General features: G+C 37.4%; 1 non-coding gene across 1 annotated transcript; it reads right to left on the bottom strand.

Moving 5' to 3' along the window:
- Positions 1 to 348: 348 nt before the first annotated feature.
- On the bottom strand, positions 349 to 455 carry LOC115871854. The gene has a single exon (XR_004047515.1). It is a non-coding gene; the product is annotated as a U6 spliceosomal RNA (small nuclear RNA).
- Positions 456 to 12,135: the final 11,680 nt, after the last annotated feature.

Below are 12,135 nucleotides of genomic sequence, written 5' to 3'. Positions count from 1 at the left end.
ATGATATTGATGACTCTATTTCAGTGATCAAGCAAGAAGTATAAGAAAGAGTAAACCCAAACTCCACTCACTGCCATTGAGTCAATGCTGACCCAGAGCCAACCCCTATGGGTCTCTGAGGCTGAACGGTTTACAGGAGTGGAAATCCCAGTCTTTCAAACTGCTGACCATTTGGATCACATGTCCAATACATCACCACTACTTGGCTCATACGCTTAGTGTATAACCACTGCATCACCAGAGCTCCTTAAGAAATACTAGGTCTGAGGTGAGGTGGAAGCGTCAGAGGAGGGTAGAATATGTAGAATATTCTGCCACCAGAAAGGAACCGGGCTTTATTTATTTATTTAAAATATGGAACGCTTCACGAATTTGTGTGTCATCCTTGCGCAGGGGCCATGCTAATCTTCTCTGTATCGTTCCAATTTTAGTATATGTGCTGCCGAAACGAGCACAAGGGCTTTATTTTTTTTAAAAAAATGAGAATATAGCTAATGAATTCAAATTAGATGCATATTCCATTTACATTTCTAAAAGATCTCACAGGTTCGGGATAGAGAATAGATCAAAAACGTCAAAGAAGCAGGAAACCACAGAATTTGGGGCAGTTGTGGAGGTACGCGAAAATACTTGGAAAACAACGAATGGAACCAGAGCCAGCAGATGAATGGAACCAGAGCCAGCAGATGAATGGAACCAGAGCCAGGGTTTTGAATGCAGATCCAGCAGAACAGGGGGATGAATTTTCAATACAAGTAAGACACCACACGAGGGTTGCACTTGTTTAAATAATCCCTGATGCTTAGAGCAGAATTGAATTGATCTCAGACCACAGCGCACTGACATTCGTTTGCACTTGTAGAGGAGCACTGGTGGCAAAGAGGTTACACATCCACCTGCTGCTCCTCAGAGAAATACTTTCTAATTCCATAGAGTTAGTCTCCGACACGAAAGGGGCAGTTCTCCCTGTTCTACAGGCTGCCATGCTAGGAGTTAAAATCAACCGGTTGGCAATGAGTTTGGCTTTGAAGAAAATGAAAATGAAGATTCTAAGAAAAAAATTTCAATAGCAAAAGGTGGGAAATACACAAAATTCTAGACAAGGATAAATAATAAAATCATTTTATACTCAAAAGTATATGGAATTTTAAAATGAGAAACCTTTGGGTGAATTAACATAAGAAGTCATTTTTGAAACTAACTGGCCAGTAGAATGCTTCCTTTGGATAGCTTTCTGTGCTCACAAAAGAGCCCTGGTGGTTTAGTGCAGTATGTAACCTGCTAACCATGAAGCCTGTGGTTCAAATCCACCAGCCACCCTGCAGGAGAAAGATTAGACTGTCTACTCCTGTAAAGACTTAAGGTCTCATAAGCCCCAAAGAGCAGTTATCCCTGTGCTATATAGAGGGTCACGATTAGTCTGAACTGACTCAATGGCAGTGAGTTGAGTATTACTATTGTTAACAACTGATAAAGTGTTTCCCTCTCAAGGCCAAAGCCTGGGAGCTTCTATATTTTTTTTCTTTTTTTTAAAAATTATTATTATTATTATATATTTTTAACATTTTATTAGGGGCTCATACAACTGTTATCCCAATCCATACACACATCAATTGTGTAAAGCGCATTTGTACATCGTTTCTCAAAACATTTTCTCTCCATTTAAACCCCCGACATTAGGTCCTCATTTTTCCCCTCCCTTCCCGCTCCCCCCTCCCGCATGAGCCCTTGATAGTTTATAAATGGGTATTTTGTCATATCTTGCCCTGTCCGACGTCTCCCTTCACCCACTTTTCGGTTGTCTGTCCCCCAGGGAGGAGGTCACACACAGTTCCATGTAATTGGTTCCCTCTTTCCTACCCATTCTCCCTTTACCCTCCCTGTTTTGCCACTCACACCACTGGTCCTGTAGGGCTCATCCGTCCTGGATTCCCTGTATTTTCAGTTCCTATCTGTACCAGTGTACCTCCTCTGGTCTAGGCAGACTTGAAAGATCAAATTCGAGTCATGGTAGTGGGAGCGGGGAGGAAACCTTTAGGAACTAGAGGAAGATTGTTTTTCTCATCATTGTTACATCGCACCCTGACTGGCTCATCTCCTCCCCGAGACCCCTCTGCAAGGGGATCTCCAGTGGAGTTTCTATATTATTGATTCTTTTTATCGTACCACTTAGGGTGGTACCCAAGATTTGGGGTTCTTAGTTGCTGTGATAGTTAAGATGTTGGGGGCCAACATGGTACCTGTAGGAAAATATGGGTGGCATTTAGCCTGTCAGTCAGGTTGCAGCTGGATGACCTCCTTTGAAGGTGTGGCCTAGATGAATGGCCCTCTCAAGGCCGGCCCCCTCTCTCTCAGCCTTCACCTTCCTGCTGGCCAGGCAATCTGGGAACTGCCAGAACTGTGATGCTGCCTCCTTCATTGGATCCACAGGACTTTGCCCCCAACAGCCTGTGATCCTCCTGTCTCCCACGTCATTACATGTGGCTGCGTGAGTCTGAAGAGGGACTTATGGACTGGTATCAGACTTAGGGATTTCAATTGGACTGGGTTGGGATGTTGTCCTGATGCATAACTACTTCTTGATATGAAGCTCTTTCTTACAAATACATGAGTGTCACTGGATTTGTTTCTCTAGTCAACCCGGCCTACCACAGTTGCCATTCTTAGTTGCTATGGATTGTGACTGATGGAGACCCCATCTGGCCACCCTAGAACTGCTCCATACAGTTCCCAAGGTTTGGCTTCTTGAAAGAGGATGACCAGTGCCTCTGGGTATATTCAAAGTGTCCGCCTTTGGGATAACAAGTACTAATAACGTGTTTCTGTAAGACTGAACTCAATCAACTTCCCTGCAAACTTATCTAAGTGTATTCAGGTTGCTCTGAACTCATGAACCATATCATGTAAGCATGAAATATCCCAATTATTTAATCACAGGAAGTAAGTATAGGATATGGTACAAAAGTTAATTAGCAAAATCATAGTTAATGCAGTTAGAGAAGTATAATTTAATGAAGTTTTTAAAATAAATCAAAGTTAGAGTAGTGTCTCTATATCTTTTTTAATGTGAAGCAAATGTTAATCAAAAATATACAACTTAAATAATGAATTTTTAAAAACAGATGTAGTTATTCAAATCAAAAGATGAATCTTTTCTTCTGTATAAAACTTACATTCTAATGCTCTTGTGGTTTACAGTAGGAGCCTTGAGCTCATTTTAAGTCTAGGCACAGATTCAGATGCCCTTTGAGGTCTTTCTCTCCTTGCCTAGCAACATGACAGATTCGCCCTCAGACAGAGTGTGTTTGATTGTAAATCACAACTCCCCTGACTCACCCCAAAAGGAGAAATCCTGCCTTAATAACTGACACCTGCATGGCAGATATGACTCCTGGCCACATAGTCATGAGACATACCCCAGTCACCATGAAGGCAAGAAATCAAAGGGGTCTAGAATCAATCCAATAAGTCTTTTAAATCTGCGGTTGTATGTGCATCCCTATTATGATCTGTTCTCCAGTTCTGTAGTGCTCCCTTGTAGCCTTGCTGGTACAGTTAAGTAAGCATTGGTCTATTTGACTGTAAGGTCTATGGTTCAAACCCACCAGCTGCCCTTTGGGAGAAATATGAGACTATTTGCTTCTGTTAAAAAATTACAGCCTTGACATCTTTTCATAGGGTTTCTATGATTCCAAATGAGCTTGATGAGAAGTTGGGTTTGGGGTGGGCTGGGGTGAGCTGGGGTGGCTTGGTAGGTTGTCCTGCCTGTGAGAGTGGTGAATTGATCTTCTACCAATCATGATTTTGTGACAACTTCCTTTGTTTTATGTCATCTATAATTAGTTCCATGGCTGGGGATCCTTTGGATGCTCTCACGACCTCGTGCTGAAGCTTTGCTTAGACTGGGTGATTTGTCTTTGTCTTGTTAAACTTAGTAAAATATGTCTGAATTTGGGTTTCTTCCACCCTAGAACGCTTCATCCTAGTAAAAAAATATGTGCATATATGTATGCGTGTATTAAAAGAATAAAATTGCACGTATATATTATTTCCTTCTGTTTAGGTAATAAAAACATCTTAAGGATTTAGTCCACTTTTGTTATTATTATTAAAAACACACCATACCTTAATTTTCTTATCACCAAATAAACAAACCTAGTGAAAATCTCTCCATTAATGTTTCCTCTATCTACCCATTATGGGCAAGCAAGAACATCACAAAATATTCCGGAGTAGATGCCAAAAGAGCCTGGCCCTTAGTTCACTTTGTAAAAAGTCAATTAATACCTTGCTTCCTCATTCTGCAGCACTGGCCTCCTTTCACATCTCCTTCTACGTAACACTGAAGGTTGTTGTGAAGATAAAATAAGATAATGTGTGTGCTAGTGCTCAGCAAAGTATAAAGCACTATATAAGTGTTAGATATTGTAAAAGGGGGGTTTAAAACTACGGCATAAAAAGACGTGTTATAAAAATAAAATAAAAGTGGCTCTAGTCACTTATTTTTATGAGGCACTTTTCTCTCTTTGGAAAAATATAATTTACTAATTCAAAAGAGAGCTATTAATTTCTAAGTCCTTCACAGCCATTAAAGCATGGATGATGGCTTCAATTCAGTTTACAAACTGAGTGGGCATACTGCAGGGGAATGCTACTCTCAGGTTACATATAAATGGAATTAAATTAAATTAATGAAAATAGAAGAATATCATGTGTAATAAACAGCTAACTCCTCCCCTAAGAGGTTCAATCAGTGTCTCAAATAAAGCACCAGTTTAAATATGTTGAATTTCTCACTTATCCATCATTCATTGAATCATATTACATTTTAAAATATTTATAAAATCAATACCTGCATGGCACCTATTGCACTATTATGAGTAAAACTACCATCAGGAATTTCAATGAAGTGGGACACTGGAAGCTTTGTTGCATCTACAGTGATTTATGTATGTAGGTGCTCGATTATTCTCTGTCGGATTTCCAAAATTCACAGCACAAATCAGAGAATTTCAAAAAACACCCTGACAATGTTGAGAAATGGGATTCTCTCAATGTTTTTATTTTAAACTCATATTTCAAGCTGCTTTGAATTTTTTTATTATTTCTAAAATATGATGAAAAACTAAAAGTATGGAAGGTAAGAAAAAGAGTGATATTTTAAAGGAGATTCAGATTTATCCACTTGGTTTGTAGGTTTTTATCTGATACATTCTTCCCAAGGATCATTGACAATTGCTGCCTACAACAAATTCTTTTGGGTTAGAAAACAGGGTGATCTCTGATCTGGGACTCAGCTTCCTCATTAACAATGACACTTATTCTTTAATTACTTGCACAATGCTTTAAAACGAGAAAGCTTAAAAATTTGTAGCTTTTGTTTCTCTGTCATAATATTATAGAAATGTAATATTAAATAACAAATTGTAGGGTGGTGCTTGGGACATGGAATAGCAATCTCTACAGGTGAGCCTCTTTGTCAATGCTTTTGCCAGTACTTTATAAAAAGATAAGACACATTATTCAAGTTTGCTGATTGCATAAAGATAGGATGACTGAATTATATTGAAAATATCTGGAAGAGTTGAAGAATGAGAGCCTTTCTTATGATTTCATATGGAATGCTATAGAGACCTACTTGTGACAGGTAATAAAGGAAGTAGGTAATTCCAGGTTACTTAGCCTGGAATAGAGAAGATTTGGTATTAACTGACAATCACCATAGGATAGGTAACAGTGTTCTAAATTCAATGGGACAAACTACAGTTTAGTTCTGCTAACTATAAGGGGGTTTGTCACAAGGCTCACGTGTGTAAACACACAAAAACACACAGATAGGGGAGAGAGTGTGATAAGCAGAGAAAGAGGTACCATGGAGAGACGTAGTATCAAGATTCCAGTGTAGTTTAAGAGGCTATCAGCTTGTGCTCCAGCATCAGTCACACCCATAAGACATTCCAATATTGGGATGTTGGACAAGTGAGTTAAAAATCTCTAAACCAAGTTTCTTCCTGTAAAATTTGGATAAAATGTTATTTGATTCAATTTCTTTGCAATAGAAATTTTGCAACTGTAGGGACATTCTTTGGTGCCTCCAAAGCAGTAGTATGGTATTTTTTCTTTGTTAAAATTAATTAAGCTGAGCTTGAAAAATTTATAATTTTTATTCTCCTCACTACATGAAGGTATGCCTGACATTCTGAAAATAAGGACTAGTTCTGGTGCTTTTAGAATAATCCTGTGTTTATTGTAGTTTCTTTATATATAACAGAAATGTTCTCTGACAACATGTGCCTTGATGACCACATATTTATTAGATACTGATAGTGTGCTCATTTATTACCAAGAAACCATGTTTTCAGTACTCCTTTTCTTGCTGAGGATAAACTTGATTTCTTAAAATGGACAGCTTTTACCCACTTCTCATACAATTTGCTGTTAGTATCTATTGAAAATTGTTTCTAAGCAGAAATCTAATCTTACAAAAAAATTTTTTAGACTCATGAGTGAGTAAGATGCTCAATTTAAAACAATTTCATATCATTCTCACTATTCATGTTTCTTTTTTATTCCACAACCTTTGATTAAGACAGCGTAAGCATCTTCCTTTACAAGAGACATGCAGTTCCTGTCCATAAGAAAGTCGTTCTCAGTTACACAGGACTTAATTATGATTTCAAGACTGTTTAGTTTATCACCTAAGTAATATTAATTAGTTCAGTGATTTCCCCTCCCCTAATATAATAGCAACAAACTATTTTTCTTTGTTTCATTTTATTTAATGAGATATTCTGACTTTGCCAGTCAGTGTCTAAGATAGATATAGAGTTGCATAAAAATGTAAAATAAGGAACTCTAAAATATGCTCCCACATAAAAGCCACTAAACACCAGACAAATGATTTGATCACATCTGCCTGGGGGCAAATACTAGATTTACCAAAAAGCTTGAATGAAAAGCTAAGGAATGCTTTCTGAAATGCTTGAATGAAAAGCTAAGAAAAGCCGAAGATGCTCTGAGCCATAACACTTTGAAAGGTTCTGAAAATTTCTAGGGCGTTTAGAAGACTATGGATATGTGCAAGATTGCTCTGAGGAAGCTCAAGATCTGGGACAGCCCTAAGTGCTCACCTGTCATTAACATTCTGGCCCTTTTCAAGTAGAAACTGAACTATGATAGAGTTTAAACAGCCTGGTTGTGTGTTGAAGGCCTGCTCAATATCCGCCAATGTAAGTTACTAAGTTGGAGAGCTTTTTTGTTTCCAGGCATTACAACAATGTTCTGTGACCAATCAGACACAGATCTAAATTAAAGATTCTTTTTTTTTTTTGGCAATCAATTGCTAAGTGGATTTCAATTGATAGGGGATGGTGGGTGGTGGTGAAAGAGTTAACTAACCGTCTGTGAATCAAACACTGAAAGCGTAACATAGTTTGGGATTTGAGCTATTGCGTTTTAGTTTGTTAAAAGGATGTAACAGCCCCCTCCCCTATACTAAAGCATTCTGTTTAAACATGTTAATTGGTCAAGACCTAGGCCTGTTGCAAAAGCTGTTAACTATTAAAGGAAGCTATAATTCAGGAAAGGGGAAGGAGAGCCATTGAGATAAGCAATAGGGCCAGAAACCTTAGGGAGTATCGTCTGACAGTTCCTGGGATAATGAAAATATCAATTGATGATTTTTTTTCTGTCAAATCTTACAGGAGTAAACAGAATTTCTCAAATTAGTCTCTTCTCTGTCTAGCTAAAATATACCACTCTCCCCTGAATCCCTCGACAGTCAGCAACAAAATCACTTAGTATCCAAGATCTTAACCATTGTGACATCAGTGTCCCTTTACTGCCCAATAAGCTTACAAAGCAGAGCCTTCATTAGCTGTAAACAACCAAAATTGCAAATTTTACATAAATCTTAAAAACTCAACAATAAAAGAAATGACATTAACCACAAAAAATAGTTAAAAATAAACTCTAGGGAGAATGAGAATATGATTTCTCGAGTTGTCACGTTATAGCATTCTAAATGTCTGATTTTCAACAAAAAATTGTGAGGCATACCAAGAAGTAATGTATGGCCCCAAACAAGTGGGAATGGGGTGGGGGAGAATCCATAGAAATGGTCTATGAAGAAGACCAGGCATTGGTTTCACTAGACAAAGATTTTAAATCATCTATTTTAGATATGCTCAATGAGTCTATATTAACAGTTTATAAATAATTAAAGAAAACTATGGGAAAAATAAAGGAGGGCCTTGGTGGTGTAGTAGTTATGCATTGGGCTACTAACTGCAAGGTCAGCAGTTTGAAACCACCAACCAGTTCTTTGGGAGAAGGACTAGGCTTTCTACTTCCATGAAGATACAGTCTCACACATCCATAGGAGCAGTTCTACTCTGTCCTAAGGGTTGCTGTGAGTCAGAATTGATTGAAGACTTGAGTTTGGTTTCGGATGAAAAAGATATCTCATTAAATAAGAATATCAATATAGAAATAGAAATTATGAAGATAACTATGCAGTTGAAAAGTACAACTTAAATGAAATATTAACTAGAGAGACCAGATGATATATGTGGACCGGCAGAAGACAAAATTTAAAAATATGTGATTTGAGATGATTGAGATATTTCAGTTTGAGGAACAACAACAACAATGTAAAGATTATAGAAACATGAACAAGTTGAACCATGGGACACAATGAAAGGGATTAATGAACACAAGATGGAAGTCTAAGTAGAGAAATAAAGGGGTAGAGGGAGTAAAGAGCAGAAAACAATATTTAAGGAATAATGACCAAAGCTTGCTAAATCCTATGAAAAATATTATTCTGTCCACCAAAGAACTCAAAAAACTATGAAAAGTAGTAGAAATAAACGCTAGGAGAGGATGAGAATAGGTTTTGTAGAGTTGCCACATTCCAACATTCGAAATATCTGATTTTCAACCAAAAATTGAGAGGCATACAAAGAAGTAGTGTATGGCCCAAGGAAGTGGGAATGGGTTAGGAAGAGAATCCATAGAAATGGTCTATGATTAACAAACACAAGATGGAAGTTTAAGAAGAGAAATAGAGGGGCAGAGGGTGTAAGAAGCAGAAAAATATTTAAGGAATAATGGCCCAAGCTTCCTAAGCCAGATGAAAAACATTATTCTGTCCATCAAAAACTCAAAAAAAAAAAAAACAAAAAACAGATAAACTCAAAGAGATGCACACTGTGATGCATGATAACAAAATGATCAAAAGCAAAAGACAAAATAATTTTTAAATAGTTTTATTGGTATATACCGCATATATTATGCAATTTAATCATTCAATTCTATTAAGAAGAGCTGCGCAATCATTACCACAATCAATTTTAGAACATCTTCTTCCTGTACTTGTTGGTAGCTCTCTATTTCCCCCCCAAACCTCCCTTGTCATTCCTCTAAGTAATTATCAACCCAGTTGATAGAAAAATAGGGCCAAACATGGATATGAAGTAACAGGTGTTATTGGGAAGTGACACCTGCTGGTCTATTCCAAAAATGGCAAGAGGAGAGCTGGGCCAATACTGAGACTTTCCTCTTGTCTTCCAGAGATAGAGTAATTGTTAGGATGATATAAATGTCATGCCAGGTAAGAAGGTAAGACTGGGTGAGATATCTGAACTCTTTAATATAAGTGTCTGGGTCAAAGTAAAAGTATCCAAGACAATTTTTGAGAACTGACAGGTCAGAAAGAGAAAAAGGGATAAGAGAGATGGAAGCAGGTCAGAAAGGCATCACTGCACTGAATGTCACCCAAGCTCTAGGGCTGAGAGTCCACTGACCCAGTACCAGGATTCTGAGATGGGGGCCTTTTTGAAAGATGTTGGTGGAGGACAGAAGGAAGGGAACTAAAATAAATAACCAGAATCAGCCAGTGTGTGGATGCAGAGTCTATAATGGTAAGATTCCTAGAAGATACCAGCTTTGGTAGGCCCAGGAAGGGAGGCCAAGTGGCCAATCTACACAAGAGAGGGTGATCTCAGTCTGGCACTGCACCCTTCAGGTTTCAGCACCAAATGATAGAAAAAATCAGGCCAAAACACGGGTATCAAGTTTCAGACTGTATTGGGAAGTAAAGTCTGCCAGGATACTCCTAAAATGACCAGAGGTGCACAGATATGAAGTAGGCACATACAGATATACTCTTTGGGGTGGAGACTGGTAGCTAGGGGTGTGAGAACACCATGTAACCTCCTGATTGGCATGTTTGAATGAAGTGGGGCTAACATGGCCTTGGTAACATGGCCTTGGCTTGTGCAAGGTTTTTGGTGCATGTAGGAAGGTATGCGGGGAGTGAGGGGGGTGGTGGTGGAGGGTGAATGGGTAGCATGGAAGTGAGCTGCTTGAATTGGCCAGGTGCATTTTAAGCTCAGTCACTCTATAGACTTATCTATAGTGGATTCCATATACATAAAAGCATACAAAAACACAAATAAGAAAAACAACCACAACAATGACTAGACAAAACAAAGAAAAATCTCATTAGAAGAGAAAGCAGCAAATATTAAATACTGAAACTTTGAAATTGTTCAACAGGGAGATCAGATGATAAGGCATTAGATTTTAAGCTAAATATGTCTGAGACAATTGACTTTATAATGCTCTCTGTCTAATAACAAGGCTATTCATATCCCTGCACTATGATCAGAGGGGATTACTGGAATCTTAATTCATATGAGGACCCTGCAAATGGACTTTTGGACTTCTGTCATCTATAACCTTTTGCAAACCAGGTGATCATAATTTAAGCGCTGATATCATTTCCTTGTTTTGATTTGTATTTCATTTTTTACAATCTTTGGATCACACAGGCTGGCGTGTGATCTTCCATTTGGACTTAGTTGTTGCCTAACTTAGATGACTGCTTATTTAAAGACAAGCAAACAAGAAAAAATTAGACGGGATGAGAGAAGAGATCATCATATACAAGAGGCAATCAAAGAAATTTGCTGGTGATTTCTCACCATAAACTATGGATCCCAGAAGCAAGCAGGATGATATATTTAAAATGCCAAAAGAAAGCAACACCAAACTGTCAAACAAGAATTCTCCATCTGTCAAAATATTCTTCAAAAATAAAGGAAAATTAAGATATTCCCATATCTTAAGTGGATACATGAAAAAAACAAAAAATGATGGTTTTCATCTATCCTAAAGGAAACTTAGCAAGGAGTCTTTAAAGCTAAAATGAAAGAACAGTAGATAGAAAATCAAATTTGTATAAAAAATCAATAATATTGATAGAGTTATCCACCTATTACTAAGGATGGGCAAACTATTGAGACAGAAGAGCTAATCCTATTCTTACAACAAGTTAAAATTTATTCAAGAAACATAGATACATTTTTACAAAGTAAATCACCATTAAGTGAATGATGTCCTTTCATTTCTTTACTTTTACTCGAGCTACATGTACGTACTGAAAGTCACGTATGGTTGGCGAGTCCGTTTGCCTACCACAGACCCAGATAAACCGAAAATCAGTATTCGTGCCTATTGTTTATAACACACTCATTTTTTTCTTATTTAAAAGACAATGGCATGAAACAATAATTTTAAATCTTCATTGATAAGTACACAATGTATAAAAATATAATTTGTGACAATAATAACATAAGGGGTCAGAGCCAGTGGTGGGATTCAGCTGGTTCATACCAGTTTAGAACTGATAGCTAATCAGGGTTGTAAGGTGGGTGGCAAGCCAGCTGCCCAATGTGAAAATTACAAATTTACAATCCTACTCTTTTAATAGTTCATCTGTGATACAGCATAAGCACGAGTAGTGATGTTCATTCACTAATATTTCAAAATTATTCACAGGTATAAAAAAATATAGTCACAGGTATAAAAAAATAGACACGACTATGTTTGTAATGTTTATTTATTAATTCCTTAAACTCATCATACTTTTGATGAATTATTACATTTTTATTCTCTTGTGTTTATTACTTCAGTAAACAAAGATTTAACGTAAAATGTGTCAAATAACCAGAAGGTGACATGGTGTCATTTATTTCAGCTATGTGTTATGCCCCAAATTGCTACCAGATATTACGAATGAATTATGCAATTCCTGAAAATTTTCAAAGAGCTAAAAATATTATTGGGACA

Source organism: Echinops telfairi, unplaced genomic scaffold (genome assembly GCF_000313985.2).
Source record: "Echinops telfairi isolate 266 unplaced genomic scaffold, ASM31398v2 ScPeMD7_7409;HRSCAF=8447, whole genome shotgun sequence".
In the NCBI taxonomy this organism is placed as follows: Eukaryota; Metazoa; Chordata; class Mammalia; order Afrosoricida; family Tenrecidae; genus Echinops; species Echinops telfairi.
The sequence above is the reverse complement of the archived record's forward strand: the minus strand, read 5'-3'. Positions and strand labels throughout refer to the sequence as shown.